The sequence below is a fragment of the Alligator mississippiensis genome, chromosome 10, assembly GCF_030867095.1.
Source record: "Alligator mississippiensis isolate rAllMis1 chromosome 10, rAllMis1, whole genome shotgun sequence".
In the NCBI taxonomy this organism is placed as follows: Eukaryota; Metazoa; Chordata; order Crocodylia; family Alligatoridae; genus Alligator; species Alligator mississippiensis.
The window spans coordinates 63895116-63920042 of NC_081833.1; the positions used below are offsets into that span (position 1 = coordinate 63895116).

The window sequence follows — 24927 nt, forward strand, 5'->3', positions numbered from 1 at the left end:
TGTCTCTCTTTATAGTGCTCTTTTGTTTTAATTGTGGAGGAACATGGATTTTGGGGTATTTTACAGAGTGACTTTGGGATTTTTTTTATCAGGAATTTTTCAGTTTTCCAATAGGGAACACCAGAATTCCTGCTGGGGAGGCCAGTGGCAGGACCCTGGCTGCTCAGAGCTGGCACTTTGGACCCAGCTGTCTGTGGCTGACCCCCTGGCCAAATGAGGCCAGGAGAACATGCTTTGACAGTTCAAAGCAAGCCACCACACCCAGAACATCTTCCAGGTGATAGCTGACCAGATGGCCAGGCAGGGGGCACACATGGCAGTAGTGCCACACAGAGGCCAACTCTGCAGCCACAGCCCACTAGCAGCTGGCCCAGAGGTGCAGATGCCTCTACTGGCTGTACAGTCCCCATCAGGGTCTGGTAGGTGGCAACAGGTCACAGCCAGACAGCAGCCCCCACTGCTAGACTGCTGCAGTGGGTAGAGGGTGCAGGGAGCACTCAGGGCTGCTTCAGCAGTCCAGCTGGCACAAGGAGTAGTGTTCCCAGGTAAAAATTGGTTGGGCCCCAGAAGCTCCTTTAGCCTGAATTGATTCAATCTTTGCAGGTTATTCTATCCTGGCTAGGCTGAACTGGTTTGAAACTGGACAGGCATTCTCTCTGGACTGAGAAAATTCAGGCACATGCCTGCAGTGGCTCAGGCTACAACCCAGGGGGCTCTGGAGCAGCCCTCCCTTCCCTTCTGCAGGGAGCTGAGCTGAGGGGTCATGGCCAGGCCTTGACAGGACTCTCTCATTAGGGAGGTCTGCCTGCATGGTCCCAGGCTTTCCCTTGCTGGCTGCTCAAAGAGCGGGAGTGTTGCCAGCCCCAGGCTAGGACTGTGAGACAAGTGTGTGTGTGTGTGTGGGGGGGGGGGGTACATTGCATGCATCTGTTGATGATATGGAGCTTTTCAATTTTCTTCCCTGCTTTGTTATACTGTCTGCAGCAAACTGACAGGCAAGCAAGCCAGCTGGGGGCCGATACTGATAACATCCTTTATCATCCGATTAACAAAACACTGGTTTCTCTCCATTACTTCAGACTTCTTAGACAGCTTACTGGCTGATGTGTTGATTAGCTCCATGGAGCCCTAAGCAGTCACTGTTCTGTCTGCCTGCCTCAGTGAAATTGGAGAGAGACACATACACAGACACTTCTCGGCATTAGCTAGCGTACCATGTGCCTAGTATCCATGGAGCTGGGGTCCATTCTGTGGAAGGGGGGGGGGGATTTCCTGCTTGAGCAGTGAGGGGTGGGGAGTAGGGCAGGGGGAAGCCACAAAGACCCTGCTATGTCTGCAGTCTCTGCCACAGCCTTACACAGCATTAGCTAGCATACCATGTGCTGGCTGTGATCCGTGCTGTGGCAGTGGAGGAAGAGATCCCTGCTTAAGCAGCAAGTGGTGAGAGGGCGGGGCAAGGGGGGCACGGGGAAGCCAGCAGACCCTGCTGTGCCTGCAAGTATCTGCTGGAGCTCTGGCCAGGGAGCAGAGGGCAGGGGCCAGCCCTGCTGTGGAGCAGAGAACCCCACCCCAGCCAGAGAGCATACTGGGATATTGGGGGTGTCTGGTTTATCTTAACCCAGAAAGAGGACTGGGACAGACATTGCATAAACTGATTTGACCCAAATCAGTTAAGTCTGATACTACATTCAACCAGGTTTATCTCAAATCGGTTTCAGCCATTTTCAAACTGGTTTATGTGCACTGAATATCTGTTCTGTTACAGGTTTAAACCAGTTTCTGATCACTTAAACCGGTTTATGTGTAATGTCTGTCCCTAGCCTTTAGCATCAACTTTTGAGTGTTTCTGGATGAGAAATGATGCATCTTTTTTTTGAAAAGTTGTATTGATGAATAAAGAGAAATTTGTAAAGTAGAGAACCATAGATGCTGTAGTTAGGTATAGATGTGCACTGTTTTCTAGCATAAGGAAAATCTTACCACTATTTTTAAATATGGCTGTTTGTTATAGATGGTGTTAATTGATCATATCTTCATAATATTTTGGCCTGTTTTATAACTTTCATCCAGAAATTTCGAAGCACTTTATAGTCCTCAAATAACAAGTTTCTTGATCCTCTCTGCACAGTAGCAAATGGCTATTATAGGAAGGCAAGGAACAGCAACATTTTGCAAATATCTTGTTTAAATGCTATCCATTTGACATTGAAATGATAATGACCAGGGATTGAAAAGTCTGCCTTGAAATTTTTTTGAAGAAAAATAGTCTTTGTCAAATTGTAAAGGAAAGTTGGTTTTGTTTTCTTTTGTATTTTAAAGAATTGGAACAATTTCTATCATCTTTAGGAAGGAATGTGGTACCTTTCTTGGTCATGGAAATAAGGGAGAGCACCATAACTAGTAGAACTGCATGGAGAATAGCATGACTTTTTATTTGACCAGGACACTGATAGGCACATGCTTATCTTTAATGGATAATAAATGGCCACTTTTCTTCCCCATGCAAATCTAATGCAGACCAAACTGGCTTCATTGTAAGATCAAGTTTAATTCTAATGCTACATGTTGCAAATGCAGACCAAAATATCATAGCATAAACATGTACTTAGTTGGGTAAAATATATGTTGTTGTTAGTGTGCTTTGGTGATGTACACCATTATTACAGCATTCCTCAGGGAACACCCATCTTTATTATAGTATTTATTTTACTGTATATTAAGAATAGACAAGAAAAGTGTGTTTGTTTGGATGGAAGAAGGGTTAGTTCAAGCAACCAAGTAGGCTGGAGTGCAAAAATATGCTACTGGAGCGTTCATTGTGTGTTTTTACAGATAACAAAAGTTTGAGTCCTTAGTCTATGTATATTGTCATAGGGCTTCTCCATATACCTCTTATCTTCAGATCCCTAACTTAATATAAGACAAGTGGGCGATATTATGGCAGTACCAGAGAAATAATCCATCACCCATGTTCATCTCAGACATCAAAATTGAAAGGGGAAATATGAATAGAAAGGATTTGCCACATGATCAATATTGGTCAAAGAAATGGATCCCTATCAGTGAACCGGGGTAAATTTCTGTCCCTGTTAAAGTTGATGGTATAACTGTTAATTTCAATGGGGCTGATTTTCACTTTTGGTATAAAATTATAGTGCATTGAATAGATTCCCTATAGTTACATAAATATGACAATGACAGCCATCTCTGTTTGATACCAATTATCCATCTTTGGCTACAGAATGCAATGGCAATAGCCCTTTCCCAGTTTAGCTTAACTCAGCATTTTTCATTCTTATTGTCCCTTTCGTGTTCATGATTCCCTCAGGCGCTGTCTAAATCATTTAACAATTTAGCATCGTGATCCTATGGTACCTTCTGCTCAAAATGTTACAAGGTTTGCATTGAATAAATCCATTCTGCACTGTTTTATTAAAATATTGGAATTGTATATTCCAACTGGAAAGTGGAGAGAGCTGTGGTTTTATATGTGTAATAATACTGTTAGTTTTCACCATTATGTAAATCTTCATATAATTCCTAATAAGTTAATATATCATTTTTCAAATGGGATAATTTATGTCACCCTTCCTTCAGACTGCATCTGATTTATACTTTGCATAAAGTCTGTCATGTTTGCATAAAAGTATGTTTCAGATGTCTCAAACTGTGTGTGTGCACAAAATGATGCAACCTAGATTCTTGTAACCCACATCTCTCTGTGATTAAAGGGAAACAAAGTTATGTGATTGAGTAGTAATGCTCTCCAAACACTTGTTTGCCATTACATTGATATAAATTTGGATAAACTCTACATTGATGCAACTGCAAATAGAATTTCTCCTAATTTTTTTTTCCATTTTTTCTTCTAATTATAAACACATTGCATAACAGAGAAGGCATGTAAATATAATGTCACGGTGATTTCCTATAGGTATTCTATAGCTCTGATTCTCCTCTCATTTGTTGGCTTCACTTTAGGGTTACTTCATTAACTTGAGTGCAAGTACTCATGTTTAGGGCACATTTTATTTCTGGTGATTTTTCGTTTTGACTCTGAACTCATGTTCTCAAAGACTACCAGTGTTGTAGAGGACAATCAGATGAATACTATGCATAAGATAAGTCTAGGTGTTGTAGTCTTCCAGCAGGAGGTCTTGCCCTGAGATCCCTTTAACTGTGATAACTGTGTTACCTTCATTGCTGACCTCCTAAAAAGGTCATTTTTTTTTTATGTTACATCAGCTACCCTAGGTTCACAACTCTGCATGCAAAGCAAGACAATGTGAACATGCTCATTAAGTATGACCGCAATGAAAATGCTGGGGTCTAAGTTCATTGTGTACAGTACAGATTTCTAAGCAAAATTGTGATATCTCAAATAGTAGATCAGTCATTGTAGGTCAGGGCCCTGGTAGGTAAGTGGGTGCTAATGTATCTAGCTTATTCCTTTTCCTGCATGAACACTAAAAATTTGAGTATTATGTAAGAAACAGTAAATGTGCTATGTGAAATGACTAGAAAACTAATTGCATGCTATGCTTTGTGAATACTACTTACTATGTTATAAGCAACCAAAGGATTGGCTGTAAACCCACTGAAGTCATTAGAGGTCTTTCTCTTGATTTCAAAGGGCTTTGTATCGGGTCTGAAATTAATTTATTCAGACAAGGCATGAACATTCCCAGAAAGAATATGTAGCAAACTGGTAGTCCATCCTGTCACGGGTAACTGGGCAGTCTAATACCAGCACCTAAATATTATAATGAAAACCAAACAAAGGCCTGCAACTTGGATTTGGATCCCTGCATGTGCAGCAAGACAATGAAAGCATGCTCGTTAGGCATAGCCATGGTGCAAATGCTGGGGCCTAAGTTCATTACTGTGTTTACTCCCTAGCGTGAAATATCTGGAAGCTTTGTTTCTTTCTTCAGTAAGCAGGAGTTCAGTGCTAAGGGCAACAGAGCTCATTTGTTGAATCCTGGGCACCTCACACATCTCTAAACCCTTGCCACAACTAGCACCTGATGCTTCTTCCCAATCTATATCCTAATCAGAAGATACATGGAGAACAACTTTTCACTGCTAATCACTTGCTCATTACAACAAGGCATTGTCTAATTTATTTTTTAAACTCCATCTCCAGTGTTAAAGACATTACTCCCAGGCTTACTTTTCTTTTTTTCTTGAATCTGTTACATGAACATATAGAGTAGAGAGAGAGAGAGAGATTGATTTAAACTTGCTGTGCCATAAATTTTGACTTTCATCTTTCCACTTTTGCACAGGAATTGGAGAGCACGCCAGTTATTTCTGTGTCATGAAGATCTAGAAATTTTAGGAAATGGAAGTCAGATAAAAAGGGAGACCAAGAAAATGAGCTGCCATGTGGCACATTTGTCACAAATCAAGTAGTCCAAGCAACAGAGAACAGCGAGACTGTTCCATGTACAGGTATGAGTAATGACTTACCTGACCATCCTTTTCTACTTTTCTTTCCATGAATTTGTGTTTTGGATGGAAGAGATCAGTGCTTTATTGAAATGAAAATGCTGTACTATGTATTTGTGATATAAAAGCTAAAAAATAGTGAGAGACTAATTCCTTAAAGCTATGGTACTCAGCCTTCAGGTTATCATCTGAAAGTGGGTCATGAAGCTGCTTTCTAGGTGTCATAAATGTTTCTTTGGAAACAGTTCAAAATTCATATTTTTAGTCCCTTTTGTAATGAAAAAGGATGCAGTAATTGGGCCAGTTGAATCTACAGACCATGGGAAGGAACCGCAAATTCAGCAGGAATGTAATGTAATTTAATATAATGTGATATAAGTTGCAGTTAGCAAATTATTTTGTAATTATTATAAAAATCTACCATGTTGATCACTTTAGAAAAGCTTATGGGAAAAGAGATTTCAGCGATTCATGGCACTACAAAGTTTTAAAACAACCAGTTGAACAATGCAATGTTGGTTTGGGTTTATTAGCTAAAACAGAACAAAATACACTGCTCCAATCAGTCTGACACATGGAGGGTTCTCTCTTCTTAGCTGTAATTCATGGCCCCTCTGTTCAGGAAATCAACCCATGCAGGCTCTTTCTAGCAGCTCACATCCATGCCTAGCACATCTATGCATAGCTTCAGCTGCCCAATCTGTGCTGCTGTTTCAGGCCCACATTGCTCTGTCCTTTTAGCCCAGGGCCTTGTGTATTTGGATTGTGGGACTCGCTTAACCTTCACTGTTACATGCCTTGGCCTACTTCTCTTCCCTCCTCCATCCCCAACCCATTTAATTTTCTCCCCTTGCATCTTCTACCCTCTCTGCATCAATGCGCCATCGCTACCAGCCTTTAGCATAGCCTTCTGCCCAAGAATTCCTTAGGTTGGAGTTGCTGGGCTATAATACAAATACTGGGGAGATCTTACTGCTTTGACTTCTGAGGCTGAATTTATCTATTCCTCCTGGATCCCTCTTTGTGCCTTGCCTGAGGTCCTAATCACTTCTGGATCCCTGTCTTCCTCAGAGTCATATCTAGAAAGCGTGCAGGAGAGTTGCACCCTCCTTTCAGACCACACTGTGGGAGCAACAGCTGTGGGAGCAGAAGCTTCTTAAAGTCCCTGAATCAGATAAGAAACACAGCTCTCAGCATCGTCTCCCTTCCCCTTTTGTGCTCAATGATACCTTTCATTCCTTCCCCTCCCCTGCCCACAACTGCCACTGTCCCCAGGGATAGGAGGAGCTCCAAAGCCATTCCTGCTTCACTCCAGCAAGGTTGCGTGGGGAGCTGGGCTCAGTGGGGACAGTGTTAGTGGCAGGTGCGTTCCCTACTCAGTCCCCCCGGTGTTCCCCACCAGTAGGAGCTGCATGGAGCAAGTACATGGAATGGGAACCCACCCATCCCTGGCCAAGCCCAGCTCCACACACAGCAACTCCCTGCACCCCAGCTGGGGTGGCACAAGAGCAGCTGGGACAGCAGGGATTGTGGGCAGGTCTCCCCTTCTACACCTGAAGAAGTAAGAAAAGAGGTCAAGAAGAGGAATGGGAGGGGAGGTGCTGCTCATCATGGTGGGGAAAGGAGGGGGAGCCAAGAGTGGGAGGTGGGGAGGGTTTCTTACCTGGAAAAAGTCCTTAGCTGCTGCTCCTGCAGTGGGGTCCTCCCACCCTAGCGGAATGGGGGAAAAGCCTGTGAGTGAGCGTGCAGCCGCCCCTGCAGCACCAGCCGCTGTTCCCATGCCCGTAAAATCCTGGATCTGTTCCCATAAAATCCTGGATCCGCCTGTGGTTTCCCTGTTGCCGTATAGGGTATGCAGACTGAAGGAAAAGTGGGCGCTTATGAGACTTTAAGGGGTGAGCAAGACAAGTTGAATAACCGTGCTACAAATTGATTATGGTTACTGCTATATGAGATGAAGCAGATGTGTGAAACAAGTTAAGGCAGCGCAAATAGGAGAGGCAATACTGTGTGTACATCTGCTCTCTTCCTATTGTGCTAAATGAGAGTTTGTTCCAAGACATTCTTCAACAGGATTTTAATTTTTATTGTCAGGGTTTCTCCAGTTCATATGCACGTGAACACTGATGATCAAATGTTGAAAGGAGTTTTTGAAAGATGTGTGAACTCGGGTCACATTTGCATGTGCAAATATTTACTTATGTGCCAATGAGCATTTTGCTTTAAAGGTTTCCCATAATGCATAGCTAAGTGGGGTTTTTTGCATGTCATTTTTTTTTTCTGATTCCATGTAAAATATCAGTTTCTATGCATGCGAACAGGTGCACTCAAATTTTTCAAGTGAGATTCCAGCTTTCATTGAGACAGCGTATTTCTACTGATTAATGTATAGAGACTTTGTTAGCTGGATTTTCATACATTTCAGATCACTGAACCAGGTCTCTGGGGATGCTAGGCAGTCTGAACTCCTTTTGAAGTCAGGGAAGTTGAGAGGACTCAGCACACCTCTTGATCAGTCCTTTCTGAGTAACATACGTAGAATACAAGTATTTTGGCAGTACAGAAAATGGCACACTTCTCAGGCAGATGGCTGTTCTGCTACAATACATTTTAACACTGCAAGCTGGTATATTGAATCCTCTACTGTCATATTCTCCCGTGTGATGTGATTAGCAAATGTATATGCAACCACTTGATCACAGAAATATAGAAAAGGAGGGTTGGAAGGGACCTCGGGAGGTCAACTGGTCTAAACCCCTGCTCAAAGCAGGACTAGCCTTAGCTAGATCATCCCAGCCAAGGCTTTGTCTAGCTAGGGCTTAAAAACCTCCAAGGATGGGGAGTCCACCACTTCTCTGGGTAACCTGTTCCAGTGCTTTACTACTAGTGAGAGAGTTTTTCCTAGTATCCAAACCTAAACTTCTGTTGCTGCAACTGGGGACAATTGCACTTTGTTCTGTCATCTGCCACCATCTGAAATGGAACCTGGAAGTTGTCCCCAACACTCTCCAAAACCTTCCTGGATTGCCTGTGTACTGCTGTGTTGTCCTACCAGCAGATGTCATGGTGATTTGAAGTCCCTCATGAGAACCAGGGACTGTGATCAGGAACCTTCTGCTACCTGTTTAAAGAAAGCCTCATGCTACAGGTCTGGTGGTCTATAGCAGACCCCCACCACAACATCATCCTTGTTGCTGTCCCCTTTGACCCAAACCCCGAGACTTTCAACAGGCCTATCCCCACCTTCAGACTGGAGCTCTGAGCAATCATACATCTCTTTTACATAAAGTGCAACTTTTTACATAAGGAACAACTAGCTAAAGAAAATCATTGTAGGCAAATTCAGCAACCCCAGGAAATCCTCTTTTTAAAAAAGAATAAGAACAATTTCTAAATACTCACCAACATATTAAGTAGTTTTCATGGAAAATGAAAAATGACCCAAAAGGATGTGAAAGCTTTAAGGAAATGGCAGCTTTGACTAATGGACCTCACTAATTGGAGTACAGTACTGGTCCAGGGGAGCAGGGAGGAGGAAGAAAGTACAAACATGTAAATTTGTTTAATCTTTTAGCTTGCTTTGTGCCACTTTATCCGGCAGCTGTGGTTGAGGGGAAGCACTTAAGAGCATTATAAATTAGTTGAATGCTGTAATTAACTTAAGGTATTCAAAATTGCAAAAGACTTATTCAGAAACCATTGTACCAAGTGCCTTACTAAATGTCACTTGCCTGGAGGTGTTTTTACTGTGTACTCATGATGTGATCTGCATAGAAAGTGTCATCATGGACCTATTTATGTAAATGTTATTCATGTAGGCACATCTCTTGCATGCATACAATAGGACATATGTATGTAAAACGTATATCCTCTGCAGTGGGTGCAGATAAAAAGCTTCTTTATTTTTTTTTTAATGGTACGTGAGACATTTTGGCATATACGTGTGTGTCCTGTGCTTGTAGTAAAGAATTGCTGTGCTGTGTTGTGTGGTACATCTGTTTGTGTGTATATGGTGCATATGTATATAGGATATATGTTTACAGACACTGTAGCCAAGGGTGCAATGTGTAGTTCAACTGACAATTTTCTGCCTTGGGATCTACCAAAATGAATGGGAAGATTGTGGGCTTGATTCTCCACCATGGCTAGGTACCGATGGTCAAAAAGTCTGAGGCAGAATTGATCTAAGTTACGCTGTTTTCTGTAAGCGGTGTAGTTTAGGTCGGTAGTGGACAGAACACATATTTGCCCTGGGGGGAGGGAAGCAGGGCAGAATCTTAGACCAGGTTCTGCCGTTTTTAAACCAGTCTGTATGCTGAACTTCTGTTCTGTTATAGGTATAAACCAGTTTCCAATCACTTCTACCTGTAAAAGTGTAATATCTATACCTGACCTATATTATTGCACTGGTGAATCTCAAGTCACCTCAGCTCTAACTTTGTCTATGACAATGTCCGCATCAATTTAATTTAAATCGGTCCAAACACTGTGCAGATGCTTATTTCAGTGTAAAGGTTGCTTAGTTTGGCTGAGTTGAAACCTGTTCTTAATCAGCAACCTCAACTACTAGACGGTTCTTGAAACAAAATGTTTGCCCATACAGGAAGGGTTTGTTGGGGGTTGTATATAAAATCTTCCCTTTTATTAAAGTTAAACAGTGCAGCATTTCCTTGTAGATGTGCTCTGAAATACAAGGATCAAGACACTAGCCACAAAATCAAGCTTAATCTTTTCCCTGCCTACAAGCAGCATTGCCTAATTGGTTAGATCCATTATGGACTGTTTCACTTATAATGCCATTTCTAGCACTTGAGCAATGGAAAGAGGGCTTCTTCCCTGAAGCTGTCCCAGTTCAGTGTATTGTTAAAACTTGGTGGTAGAAGATAATGCAGCAGGAGGCTACAAAACACTCTACCAGTAGGATTCAGGCAGTTCATGTATTCAAATTTCAGGGTCAGTGAAGGATGATACTGTTAATGCATCAGTGGGAAATTAGTTAAGTGTTACCAAAATGTTTTTGTTGCTGGTTAAACAGAGATAAACTTCCTTGTAGGTGCATTAGCTTACACACAAGCTTTTCTTCTTTCCCAGCCTTCTTTGCTGTATCCCATTAGCAGCAACACATTCTGTTTACAACAAGCCTCAATCTCTTCATCTTGCATTTTACATAGCCTTAATATGCAGCTGAATAGCATGTAGCAGTTTGACTAGTCATTTTATTCTCTATTGCGAGTTGTCAGGCACAACAGGAATAGAACTAAAGTTCAAATGCTGGCAAAAAGATTTTCACCCCCAACCCTGATCTTTTTTTAAAAGCAGCAACTTCTAAACAACAGTGGGTTTGTTTGTCACCCAGTGGTATTATGAATTCAAAGAAAATGAAGAAAACCTGAAAACGAAAGGTCGTGAAGGATGGAAAAAAAGTGAAAACAACAAGGCACGGGGGCAGGGGGCGGGGAGAAGAGAGAAGGAATGCGTTTCTACCTCTTTCCCAACTATCTTGCATTTTAATACCAAAATGCTTTATATTGCATGTTTCCTAGGGTTGTATAGATGGTTTTGGCTAGGCTTCTGCTGACTTCGTTTTAGAAATTTTAACCTCTCATTAGCTTTTAACTACCAAGCCAGGAAAACAAAAAAGCAGTCATTACTTATTCAGAGTTTGGCCAGAAGTAACAAGACGCGTCATTTAAGAAGCAGTTTCCAGCTCTTTAATAGTGTTGTAAGAAAGGATAACAATGGGTTAAACCTTCCAAAAAAGTCTTCCCCGTACACGTAAGAGCTAAACAAGAAGCAGACTTTAAAGACTTTAAGTATGGGCTGTAGTTAACTATAAACAGCTGCTGCAAGATAACAGCCTTTCCATTGGTAAAGTGAGTCCATTTTTCCCCCCTACAATGAAACCATTCTGAAAGAAGCATTCTGCGAGGGGCTGGTTCTCTGTCTGGCAATAATCAGAATTAAGAGGTGGGGGGTAGGGAGTGAATTGTCGGATCTCTCGGTTCAAGCTGACATTTATATAGCAATTCTATTTCTGCTACTGAAAGCCATAACATACAAATGCATCTTATCCAGACTATTAAGAAAAAGAGAACAATTTTGCTTTCCATTGCTTTTGCTGCTGCTGTTCTGCATCAACGTTTATTTTAATAATGAGGAAAGAGTGATATTAACAAAGCTCCATCTATCTTTCCAAGTCTGGGGACATCACGTATGATTTAAATTCAAGCAATACTTGGTGTTAAAATACATGTGCAGAGGCCCTGGTTGCATGTTGAAGTTACACAATTAAACATTTAGCCTTCCTTTTTTGTTTTGCCATGTTTTGAAAACACTGTAAAATTTTACATGAAATGCCATTTTGAAGAGGAACCCAAAAGCCAGTTGGATGCAATTCAAGTCAGTTGCAGGAGGATTATGAAAATAAAACATCTAATTTGGACAATTTTTGGTAGATTTGTGTTTTTTGTTAAATGGCTTAAAATTTAAATTGCTTTCAGAAGTGGAAAGGAAGTAGGGTTTTTTAAGTAATTCATGCTTATAAACAAAATAAAGAAGAGACAAATGTGGAAAATCAGGCTGTTAATATTAGAAGTTACAGTGTGACTCACATTGTGCGTAATCTCCAGTACAGTACACGATGCAAAAAAAGAGACAAAAAAACAGATGTGCAAACTTCCTACTGGTTAAATCCCAGCTATTTAATCAACAGGAGGACTGGCTTTTTGTTTCCTGGTTTATTTTCCAGCTAAGAAACATCTCAGCACAAAGATGTGAAGTGCACAGAAAAGTGCATAACCATCTGTTGGAGATATTGGTATCCAGTGAATATTTAGTGAAGCAACCTTCTGTAAAGTTTGGTCTTGGCGGGGTTGTGGGGGTGGGGGAGTTAAGGCCAAATAATAGCATAGGCATTTCTTTACAGTTCAACCACATGTTGGCCTTGCTGTCTCTCTGACATCATACTATTTTATGCCAGACCTATAAAGAGTCCCCTTAGGGTATAAAGATCTACAGCTGAGGAAAAGGTATAGTCCTCAACATAAAAACCAATTATCAGTAAGATAATGCAATCTGAGACTGCACCGATTGTCCAACAACCAACACTATGTGGGAGAAACTCTGTTGTCGCTGTGTTGTGGGGTGAATGAAGAAGATGGCAAACTTCCAGTGGCATCAAAGGGTAAGAAAGGTCTTGGCAGCACAACTGCAACTGAGCCAAGCTGACAAGGGGATATAGGGCCACAGGGATGCTGCAAAGACACAGTGCCTATTTTGAGATCATCCGGTCACGTTAATCTATCTGAAACATTTGGAAATTGGAGGGCAGAGCTGTTGGCTTGTCTTTAGAGCCAGAATGTGAAGATCCTCAAAGAGAGCCTATCCACACATTCCAGAGCTGCTTTTGCCAACAGTCCCTCAGGTGATGCAACCCCATACACATGATGACGTAGTTGCTTTCATTTGCATAATACTAATCTGAGGTCCAGATCATTAAACCAAGGGTTCCATGTTCCTTTTGTTTCCTCCCTGACCTAGAGGAACATGGATAGAGGGTCATGGATAGAGGGTATAGCAAGAATACACCTTTCATGGCTAGGGTCATAGGTCATGGATAGGGTTATTGATCATGGATAGAGGATATAGCAAGAGTACACCTTCCATGGTTTGTCCAACCCACTTCAGTGGGATACCGTGGGCAAGAACTGTGGAGAGCATATATGGAAGGGACAGAAGGGCCACCCGAAGTATGCCAGATTTTTCCCAACCCTCAAAGTTGTGGGTTAGCCACTGCCTACAGAATTGTTTTAGTGCCCATATAGACAAGACGCATGCTCTACTCTATCATGTATTCCCTGATATTATGTAAATACGAGCACTATAGGATAAATGAGTATGGACAGCACCACTTTGCATGTGTTCCTAAGATGACTTGTTTTCCTACTGCATGAAAATGAATGCAGTTGAAAATTGTTCTAATATCACTGTTTCCCAACTTCAATTTTTTCCTGTCTTCAGGTGATTTATAATTGCAGTATGATGCAGAAATGGATTAAAATGTGAAGCAGAGGAAAAATGAAGTTATGGTATAATTTTTAAATGGAATGAAAATAGTAATTTGAGTCTTGAATCAATTCATACACAGTGTATGATATCAGTGCAATAGCTGAAAGGAAATAATGAGCAACATGAAGAGTTTTGAAATACCATGAGTTTATGAAAAGAAGGTTTTCACTTGTTTATGTAGTTATCAGAGAATGAGGAGGAATTGTGTACACTCGTTGACAAATTGCAATTATTTCAGTAGCTTTATGGGCTGCAAATCTGCTGATAGACAAAAGTACCAATTCTTATTTAGCTATGTTGCATGTCGGTTTGTGCTTTTAGAATTATACCTCAAAAATGCAGCCAATCTTTCAAGGTTATTCTAATTCCCGCTAGTTGGAAAAAAAAACAATATATGTTTTTAAAAACCTGATTTACACCCTGGCGATAAAAGTGAGAAAAACTTTCTTATTGACTTAAGCCCTGTTTTGAATCACTGTTAGTGATCTACATCACAGCTCTGCAATCATTAATCATTTAATCATCACACAACAAAGATGCCTTTCATGGAAAATTTTCACACACAGATGCTATATCATTCATTTTTACAGTGAAAAGGCTGCATATTGTTTGACTTTACTAAGGAATATGTTAGTCATCCATGCCCTTTGAAGTTTTAGCCCAATTTACAAAGAAAACAAATATGAATGGTGGTGTTATCAGAACGAGTATCGTGGAACTGCACCAGATTCTACCAGCAAAACCCATGGCCTAAATATTTTAGGCTGTTGTTCAAAGGTTTTTGCATTGTGAACTGTCTGTTGCATAATTTGTTCCATAAGCAATAGACTATCAAATATGACAGTTACTCAGTTGACCATGTTCTATTTTTGTTGTGCTTGACCATGATTACAGAGCCTGCATCTCGGATCCTGAAAAGTCTGAATTTCACAGCAGAACTCATTGAAAACTGCTGGGTTTTATTATGTAGTAGCTCAACATGTTCCTCACTACTACTCTTTAAAACAGTATTATGTGAAAAACTAGCACAGCTTTTCAGCTCATACTTGTTGTGATAAATGGCTTGATCTCTAATGGAAAACATTTATGCTAATTCAACCTTGTAAGCTCTAGGCCAACTTTTTTGATTCCAGACTCTACCTCCAGTTATAGATGAGATACACAGATGTCAGTTTAAACGGTATGTATTAATACATAAGTCTGATAAAAAAATGCAGAGGGAGAAATTGTATTAAGAGATTATTAATATGCAAAACACCAGAGAAGTGTGCATGTATATGGGGGCAGTGATGGGAGGGATTTGGATACTGGATTTCGTAGCTATAGCTTTTTATACATTTTCACCAGAATTGTGTTTGGATAAAGACTACAGAAAAGCTACTTTTACAAGTTATAACACAAAGAGCCAAATTCTCATCTGCTGTGAATCAACAGTGCTTAATCTGGCCCAGAATATTTTATTTCTTTATTTTTGTTCATTGAAATTAGAGATCAAAGTCTTAGAATAAGAACCGTTTTGTCGTGTGTCTGCCATTTTTGTGGTGCTACAGGGGCTTGTACAGTGAAACAAATATCCAAGGCCTTATTGTCTCATTTATTACATCTCCCTGAAAACAGAGTGTGATTCCTTACAGTACATTTTTTATAGTTTAGTCCAACCAGATATTAATTGTGCAGTGGTGCTTTGTAGAGAGACATTTCTTATGTTTGTGCTCACACTACTACTTGCTTCTTCCCAGTAACCACTCTTATGTCTTCTCATTAAGAAAGTAATAGCCATAACTCCCATCCTCAATGCAATATTCTCCCTCTTTGTGGTTATATTAATAAAATATTTTGTAGATTCTTGACTTTCCGTTAGTCATTGTTTTGCCCAGATAATGAAATTACATTTCTAATCTTCTTTACATGTCAGTTCCTGCATCACCTTGTTATCTTGCGTGATATCTTCCTGCTCTTGGTGAATGTAGGCTGTTTGAGCTCTATTTTTGACTGTATCCTTCACTGGAGACTATCAGCACCTAGCATTGCATGTATTGGGATGCTTATAGCTCTTGATAGGAGGTCCTGAGAAAGCTGGAAGCAGAGAAGTTCTAGAGTGAAGCATAGGGCTGAATCACTTTTTCTTCCTTAAATACCCAGATCTCTTGGTATCCTAGGAACTTTGGAAAATCCCTCTGTATATTTAAACTCATTTTAATAGCATTTTTCAACATAAACATCCAGGCATTTTGGCTGCAACTTGTAAATTCAATACGTTACAGATTTCTTCCAACTACAGATGTCCTTAGGTAATAAATGCTAGAGCCTTCTTAAGGTTGGGAACCTGTAGGCTCCATTAGGATGCATTAACAACAGACAAAGAAGCTAAAGATGAGTAAATGAGGAGATGAGAAGCAGGCAGTTATTCTTCAAGTGAACCATCTTCATCTCTTTTCGGAGATTATTTTTGAATCCCAGTTGTCATAGTGACAACAGATTTATCCAAGGACTATGGTATTTACATATATATATAAAAATTGAGAATGTATTTAAAGAAGCTGGGATACCAGATGCCTCAATTCAGGATAAATCTAGCTCATTCTTTGCTCCCTTTGAATAACACTCTTCTGTCTTTGAGATCATAGGCAGCCATCTCTCTAAGAACTATTAGTTATAGCAAGGCAGCTGTAAAATAACACTTCTGGTGCTGAGGGTAGGTGTCTGGTACACATACCTTGTTTTATATTTATATGTGTATTTGTGTGTGTGTGTAGAAATAGGATGTATTAGAATGAATACCCACCCTTCTAACTATCCTCTGCAAACAGAGCGTAAGGGTGTGTGAACATACGCTCAAGAAAAATACTGCCTGGCATAAACTGTGCAGTGTACTAGGCAATAACAAGGAGGCAAAGACCATTCAAGAGTTCAGAAAGGGTCTTTATTATCTGTTAGTGGACAATAAAAAAAATAAGGCAAGAGAGGTTTATTTTCAAAACCTAAAATTACGAGGATGCCAACTGTACTGTGCCTGGAAGCACATTCATCTAGGAAGTTAAGCGAAATATTCAAACGATTTCTATAAATATTCAGCTCAACAAGTTGTTGCTAAATGTGTTCATAATTACTGATTTTATATTTGAAAGATATTTTCTCTTGGCAATCTCTGGAAGGGTTTTGCACCAAGTGTTTTTTTTTTTTTTTTCTGGAGACCTATCTGCCTTGAGCATAGGGATGATGACAATTCTGGCAGTCAAAATAGATGGAAGAAGTTTTCACAACCACGAAAGCCAGACAGTTGAGTCATATCCCCAACACAGATGTTTCACAGAGTGACTAAAGATTTTGAGGAAGACCTACAGCAATCTTTGTATAAAGCCTAGTCCAGAAAGAATAGATTCGGGGATATATCCAGAGCTTACGAAGTAAAACTCATCTTGAGCAATGCAATTTTCACAGCCCTCTGGGTGGTAGGAATCCAGCAAGCAAACTGTGTTCCTAGGAGTCCTAAAAACTACATCTACTGAGGTTTTACATACATTGTTTTCTTTCTTTGTGTTTTAATTCAAGCCACTTAAGCTAAATGTTGTGGTTGTTTCTGTATAGCAGATCAGATGTTGTCCTTAATGGTGTATGTAATATCCAACATTATGTTAGAGAGAAATAAGGTGTTTCATACAACAGTTAGCAAGAAACCTGCACACGTTTCCCAACTGTCCCACATTTTGAAGGGTGTTCATTTTATTCTATTAACAAATTTGGGGTATTCTTGTTTATTATTTAAAATGATCTATACTGAAACAAGAAAAATAAAGCCCTCATTGCCTACACTGACATTATTTACACTGACATTAAGAATCCTGCATATTTCCATAGTTTCTGTCAAGAATTTGTGTAGCTCTCATTTTGGACATGTGTACATCTCTGATACCTTATTTAAAAACCGAAAAAAAAAAAAAGAGTGTTTCTCCTAAGTACTTTACTTATAATTTGTGGTATGTCTTAGAAAGCATGTTCAGATAAGCCTCTGTGTGTTTGTGTATATCCGTATCCTCCTAATTACACCATATAAAACATATAGAGAAGAGTGATTTTTATACCACAATACCAAGCAAAATAAAACAAATGCACCTGACCAAATGCACTTGACCATTTTAAAAATCAAAGCTTCCCCCTCCTGTCTCTAAACAATGAAAAGAAGCCATGCCTTTTCTCCTAGCTGGGAAGCTCACTGGAATAGGAAACTTTTACTTAATAGCGGCATATCTTTTCTGAATTTTTCTGTGTGGCCTTGAGCATGAAAACACAGGGAAATCATCATTGACCTTCATCTCAGAACTGTGGTAGTTCAAATTGGTTGTGTGGTCCCAAAAAGAGGGATCTGATGGATTTGGGAGCTTGTTTGCCAAGTCCCAATGAATGTACTGGCTATCACTGAAAATGATGAGTAGTCCCTGTAGTTTAATGGGAAGGGTGTGTGTGTGGGTAGGAAGGGAGGAGATATCAACTAAAGCTACCTAATATTGGAAAGTACACTGGACTCTAGGGTCTAGCAATTGTTTTAAGATGCATTATTATTGTCCATTTTGCATGCTGGCATTTGGTCAAAATATTAATACTTTTAATATTTGTTGATATGGTGTATGGAGTCTACCATTCTCTGATTAAAAGCTGCAAATTTGTATGAATTTACTTCCTTCTTGTCCCCAGAGCACTCTACAATTTTTTTGGCTGCAGGATGGGTTTGCATGTGGGCATCTGCAACAAGTGACCTTTCCTCTGAATAAATCAGACTTTTTCTGAGCCAACTCAGGCAGATTTTCTCAAACTCAGAAGGCTTTGGATATTTTATGCTGGATTGGACCCAGCTTTCTGATATTTTGGATGCAATTTAATGTCTAACATTTCAAAGTTAGGATTAACCATAATAAAATGGGTGGGCTGTTATTTACTCAAGAATTGTTTTGCCTGTTAGATACCATGTGACTTCAAGGTATTATTACTACTACTACTGCTACTATTGTTGTTGTTATTGTTGTTATTATATAATACTATTACTATAACAGCAATAATACTAGTAATAATAATATCTGCATAATTAATGAATGCTAATGATAGACACAATAGAGACTGTGAGAGAATGTTCCTTTTTTTTCCATGACACAACCATCTTTTGTGTTTGTCAAGGTTTTCGCAGAATTTACAACAAGACTTAAATGATTGCCAGCTGAAATAACAGAAGTTATTTTGCTGTGCTGGATGAGACAGAAAGGAAAGGAAATAGAGGAGACAAAAAAAAAAAACATTCAGAAGATTTTGATCAAGCCAGTAAATGTTTAAAATATTTCACTCGCTCAATGTCTCAGAGCTTAATGGTTTTTTAAAAAAAATTTCATTGGCTGTCTTGTGGAAAAGTATTTAAGACATATTAGAAGCGATTGTGTTTTTTATTTCATACAATAAAACTATATATGTGTATAGACTTTGCCAATCTAGTTTTTCTGCTACAGTATAGCAGAAAATAGCACTGTTTTTGCAGTAATGCAAAATTCTACCTACCTACCTACCTACCTACCTACCTACCTACCTACCTACCTACCTACCTACCTACCTACCTACCTATGTGAGTATACATGTGTGTGTGAATATATCTTTTCCTGTCATTGTAAGTTTTATATAATCTACCATCAATAGTGTGTTTTTCTTCTTTGGAGAACTGACTCTATGAATGATGTTGACCCTGCAGCCCTTTATATATGAGGAAAGTGGGAAATGTTTCAAACAGTGTGGAATCTGTGTATTTTGCCACATTTTGTTATACAATCTTTGAATCAGATCCCGAAAATTTCTGCTAAACAAGTGGCATCTCAAGGTTTGACCCTTTACATGAGAAGAGCAAAATCAGCAGATTCATGAGCCACATCCTTTCAGCTGATGTAAAATAGTACAGTTCTGACTGTACACTGATTTACGCAAATGGAGAAGCCAGCCCTGATGCCTTCTTGAGAATTACGTGTCTTTATAAATGAGAAGCTGTCAGGAAGTCACTGTCAGTTTCTAGCAGTGAATCACAACCCATGAATTATTTTATCTGTTTTCTTCCTGAAGCTAGTCAGTAGTTACCTGCGTACTATCTGAACATCACAGGAGAAATGGTAGCAATATGCAAAAGGAGACTGGAAACAGGAGCCTGGACAATTTACAGCAGGAAGCAAAGTTGCTAGTAAAACTGTTACCATTTTGTCTGATAATTAAGGGAGGCTTTTTTTAATTATTAAAAAAGGCACTTTACTTCCTTTCTTAGTACAATTAAGCAATCCTTCCCACAAGTGAAAGATCTATATCCAAAGAAGCCAACTCTAACCTTGCTTATATTGGTTTAATATTTGATTAAGTGTGGATTGATGCCCATAATAAAATTTGTTAATCCCATTAAAGTGGTATTAGATGCACATTGGCTTAAAAAGTGGTCCATGTTATGTAGTCGTATTTAGAAAAAAGACTATAGGTACTATAAAGCAAGCATACCAGGACAATGAATAGTTCCTGGCATGGTTAAATGGCCAACTGATGTGAAGCCAGTTCTGGCCCTTCTTTGGGGGATTATGCCCAAAGGAAATCAAAGCCCTGCTGGAGCACTTCAGTGATCCCTAATATATATATTATTTAGATGTCTGGTAACAAAATGAGTCATCTCTTACCTTGAAACCCATTCTAGGACTGAAGTTTTCTGCAGCTGAAATAAATAGAATTGTTGCTTGAGTGAAAGTTGTAGGATCAGGGGAATTTTGTACTAAAGATCCATTTTTGGGGAAACACACCGCACAGCTAGACTAGAGGTTCACAATTGCTGTTTGTATCCCTTACTGATATCTATACCAGAAATAAAACTGAGGCCCTTGGTAGTCAACATTATCTTTTCACAGCTGTGTCCCACCAAGTTAAATAATATTCTTGTTTATGGACGCTGAAATATTTAATGTATCTCTCCAAATGAAGCTGAATACTGTACTGGAAATCAAATCTTTGAATTAGTTATCAGTGACCATTTGGAGAGAAATGACCATGTATTTTATACAACTGTCTGGTGGTACACAAAGGCCAGGCACAATATATTTAAGGGATGAAATATTATAATACATGTCACTGAAAATAAACTGTTAACCAGAGTTACATTTCTAGGTATTCAGGGCCCAACAAAACTCACAATCAGAAAAGAAAATCTGAGAGCTGCTGAACAATTGAAAATTGTAAATAGTCTATATTTGGCTGTTTTCATACTTAATAAGCAGCTACAAAGGAATATGTGGCACAAAAACAAAATTGTTTTTGAAAAAGGCATATACTTGCTCATTAACAATCCTCTGGGACTGTTAGTAAATTAGTGGTGGTTAGCAAATTAGTGGTTCCTCTTAATTTGGCTGACTTTTCCAAGTTGTATGGGTAAACTCTCTTGTCAGAATTTACCCTTCAATTCAGAGGCAAATATTCATTTCCTTTTCTAAGCTGCTGTTAAACAGCAGCTGTATTTTGGAGATTCCAAGGCATAGTTTAAAGACCTTATATGATTAATATTTATATTATAAAAGATTGGATGAGTCAATCTCATTTGAATCTAGATCGGAAATTGTCCAGGTGTGTTTGAATCTGTTTCCATGCAAACCTCTCTTTAGTGATATCTGTTTTCTCTTGGAGGGGGTGGGGGATGTATCCTGCTCTTCACTTGTACCCCAGGTTCAGTGTTGATTTGCTTGGAGTAAGGGGGGAGGAGGAGAGAGAAACATTGGTGGGGTGGGAAGGGAGAGGGGAGACGGGACAGGAGACAAATACACGCAATTGATTGTATGAAGACAAATCGACTTCAATCAATAGAATTAAAGATGAATGAATGAACAAACAAACAAAAAACCCTCTCATGCCCAAGGCATAAAAGCCTATGTGCAGCCACTAAAATTTGCTAGTAGAACTGCTCTTAATATTTGCTAGTTCCAGGCAGATCTATCCCCCCAAAAATAAGTTTTTGCTGATTTCACAAAATACCAGTGCTTTGTGCTTTTAGCTCCAGTTTTCTGCCTCTTTCCATGACAGTGAAGGTCAGTTTTTGCAGGTGGAGCTGATAACGTTGTTTAGGGCTTCTAAGCTTCTTAATCCTGGCTTCCAGTGAAAATACGTTTATAATGAACAAATAGATTTCTTCAGGGTAAGTTTTTTTTCTGCCCTTCTGTGATAGTGATCTGCCACTCGAAGTTCTGCTTTTCTTATTTAGATGTCTGGTAACAAAATGAGTCATCTCTTACCTTGAAACCCATTCTAGGACTGAAGTTTTCTGCAGCTGAAATGAATAGAATTGTTGCTTGAGTGAAAGTTGTAGGATCAGGGGAATTTTGTACTAAAGATCCATTTTTTTCACAGGACCTTACATTCATAGGCAGTTATGTACCTACCAGCAGTCCCAGTTGTGTGCACAATCATGGTAAACAGATGAGCAAATCTAAAGTACACTTGTGCTTTACTCATCCTTTGCTTTCTGTACCTTTGAAAATCAATCCTCTGGGGGCCATTTTCAAAGCCTATGGAAATCCATGAAAAAATTACATTTGTATTATTGGGCTTTGGAGGAGACCCAACATCTTCCCATAGGATATCAGTTTGAAATTATGTTGAATTAAACAACAAAGTTTGATTTAGACATCAACTGGTTTTCAAGTGCTTGTCAGCTATAATTACCAAATGGTAGTCATTATGTGTGAGCACTCAGAGAAAAAATGTTCCTGATTGAAAGAAAGCAGATCTTGGCTATTTTTAGTGTTGGGGTATGTGGGTTTCTTTTTTTCCTGCCTGCTCTTCAGGTTCCAACACCAATGCAAACTAGTCCACTGGTTAGCAAACTACAGTATAGCAAGAACAGAAGAGATCAAGACCGTGGTCAACAGCATCCTTATGAAAGAAATATACAGCACAACCTCTTACAACAAATCCTGCTTATAACAAATCCTGCCTTTAACAATCCTAACAGCAGGAACCAATTTTTTTTCCCATTATTATAATGCAGCAAATTGACTAACCCTATTACAGTGAACACACTCTTTTAATGAACTTTCCTCCTGACCCCATGGGGGTTCATTATAATGAGGTTGTACTGTATGTGGAACAAATACGTTTGTGGTGGATCTGTTATGAACTCATTGTAGAAAGACGGGCATGTATGCTAGTAAATTTTCTCATGATTTCATGTGGGAACCTTGGGAACTATCCCAAATGTTTAAATATTTGCCAGTGTCACAAACACTGATCTGTGACTGGAATATATCTGAAATGGATCTGGAAAATGTCTAGTGAATCAAATCTGTATGTATATTTAAAAATCAAAGCAGTCTGTAAATATAGCAATTAGGTAACATCTGTGATCAACTTCCTACTATTCTTAGTTATCTTGAATAGTTCCCTATTCTGTGAGCAGTTTCATTGAAATCCAGTTGAACAGATTTAGATTCTGAAATGCACAGAAGTATAGGACTGTTTGGTATGTGAATGGACATATTTTGTATCAGGAAATGCAATAGTGCAGCGGCACCTGACCTTCTGGCCCCTCAGGCTTGATGAGTAGTGCAGGATTGGCATGTGGAGTTGGTCTGTGTGAGCGATCCAGTGCATTGGCTGACCTCATGCACTGGCCTGATCCCACATGCTTGGATCTGGCCATACGCTGGTGTGATCTAGCGCACAGGACCATTTTATCTAGCTTATGGGCTTTCCATAGATCCAGGAAATTTGGCAGCAAAGGAGTGGTAATTCACACTGCCACTGTTCCACTGCAGCCAAATGTCTGGATCCTTGATGAGCCCCATGGGCTGGATAACACAGCTCTGCAGGTCAGGGATTGAGCACCGAGCGCTGCTGCAATAGTGCATAGTCAAGTTATGTATACCTGATGAATGGACATGTACTTAATCCTTAAGGCTAAGTACAGGCATTCAAAAGCCCCAAGGTGAAATTGCTCAAACCCACCCCGGTTCCTGTAAATAGCATAGGTTAGATCAGGATTGAGCATAACAGAAGTTCACCTTTGGAGGGGAGGGGGAAGGCATGCTTCCCACAATGGCCAGGCCAACAGGTAGGGGGCAATCTGGCATGCCTCCTACATGCCCCATGGGCTCCCAGGGCTGCCAACTGGAGCCGAGCGGTCCTGTGGCAGTTGCTTTGGTCTCCTAGTCTTGGAGCTCCAGCTAATGGCCCAGCATGATTGTAGGAATCATGCTAGGCACCTGCCATTCCCTGGAGCACTTAGGGGCCTGATCCTTACTTTTGGTGAGTGCTACCTTTTTCCTGCCCCTGCTTAGGGATATTGTGTAAAGAATGAAAACTCCTGAGCTACACATGCTCCTTTCTCGTCATCTCCCCCCGCTCCCCCAGGCCTATGGCTGACAGCTCGGAGCAGCCAAGCTTGTTTGAGTTCCAGTGTGGTTCAATGTTTGAGGGGAGGGGTGGGGGGGAGGTGCAAAGAATTCTGTGATGCTGGAGGACTGCGAGGTAACTTGAGTTGGGAGGGGATCTGGGACAGAAGTTTGATAGACTGTTTTAACCTTAATCAGTTAAGTCTGATACTACATCCAGCCAGGTCTATCTTAAACCAGGTTTGGCCATTTTGAAACTGGTCTGTGTGCATTGAACTTCTGTTCTGTTATAGGTTTAAACCAGTTTCTGATCACTTATACCAGTTTCTGTGTAATTTCTGTCCTTAACCTATAGTTTCATAGTTGGTAGAGTCGGAAGGGACCTGAGCAGATCATCAAGTCCGACCCCCTGTCATGAGCAGAAAGGATGCTGGGGTCAAATGACCCTGGCAAGCTGATTATCTAGCCTCCTTTTGAAGACCCCCAGGGTAGGAGCAAGCAGCACTTCCCTTGGAAGCTGGTTCCAGAAACCAACCTAAGGGAACAGTGCAATTTTACCTAGGTTTAAATGTAAAGATTATGGGTTAGATTCTCTTTTGGGCAAAATGAACTCTAAAAGAGCTTTAAAAGCCCCCGAAGTGGGAGAGTTGGGAAACTGACAAAGCTATTTGCAAGCTGTCTTTTGAAGGCCATCATGCAGACACACAAGCAGGGCGTTTGTTGGGGCCATGGAAGAAATTCTCAATGGTTTTCTACTGCCAGTGAGTAACTGGTGATATATCACCCTAACTTTAGGTTTTTGCAGTTCCCTTGGTTATGGACCAGCTAAAAACCCTCTTTTCTCGAGATCCCCTAGGGGCTTCTGTTATAGGACAATGCCGTAATGACATAACTGAACACTTGGGGCCTGATTCCTTTCCACCTATTAGGCATGCAAGTGGAGTTAGGCACCTAAATGTGATACAGTCCAGCCTGTTTGTGTCCCTGAAAAACCATTAATACAAAAGTGAGGAGGTCCTCCTTTTGCTTGCTG

The 24927-nt window shown here is 40.1% G+C and overlaps 1 long non-coding RNA gene across 3 annotated transcripts in view; it reads left to right on the forward strand.

Annotated features, from left to right (window-relative positions):
• The window catches only part of LOC102571974 (uncharacterized), a 357536-nt gene that overhangs the window by 284138 nt on the left and 48471 nt on the right, over positions 1–24927 (forward strand). For all 3 annotated transcript variants that reach the window (XR_002091910.2, XR_009455298.1, XR_009455297.1), the window contains one exon: positions 5289–5454. This is a non-coding gene — a long non-coding RNA (uncharacterized LOC102571974). The remainder of the gene's footprint in view (positions 1–5288; positions 5455–24927) is intronic.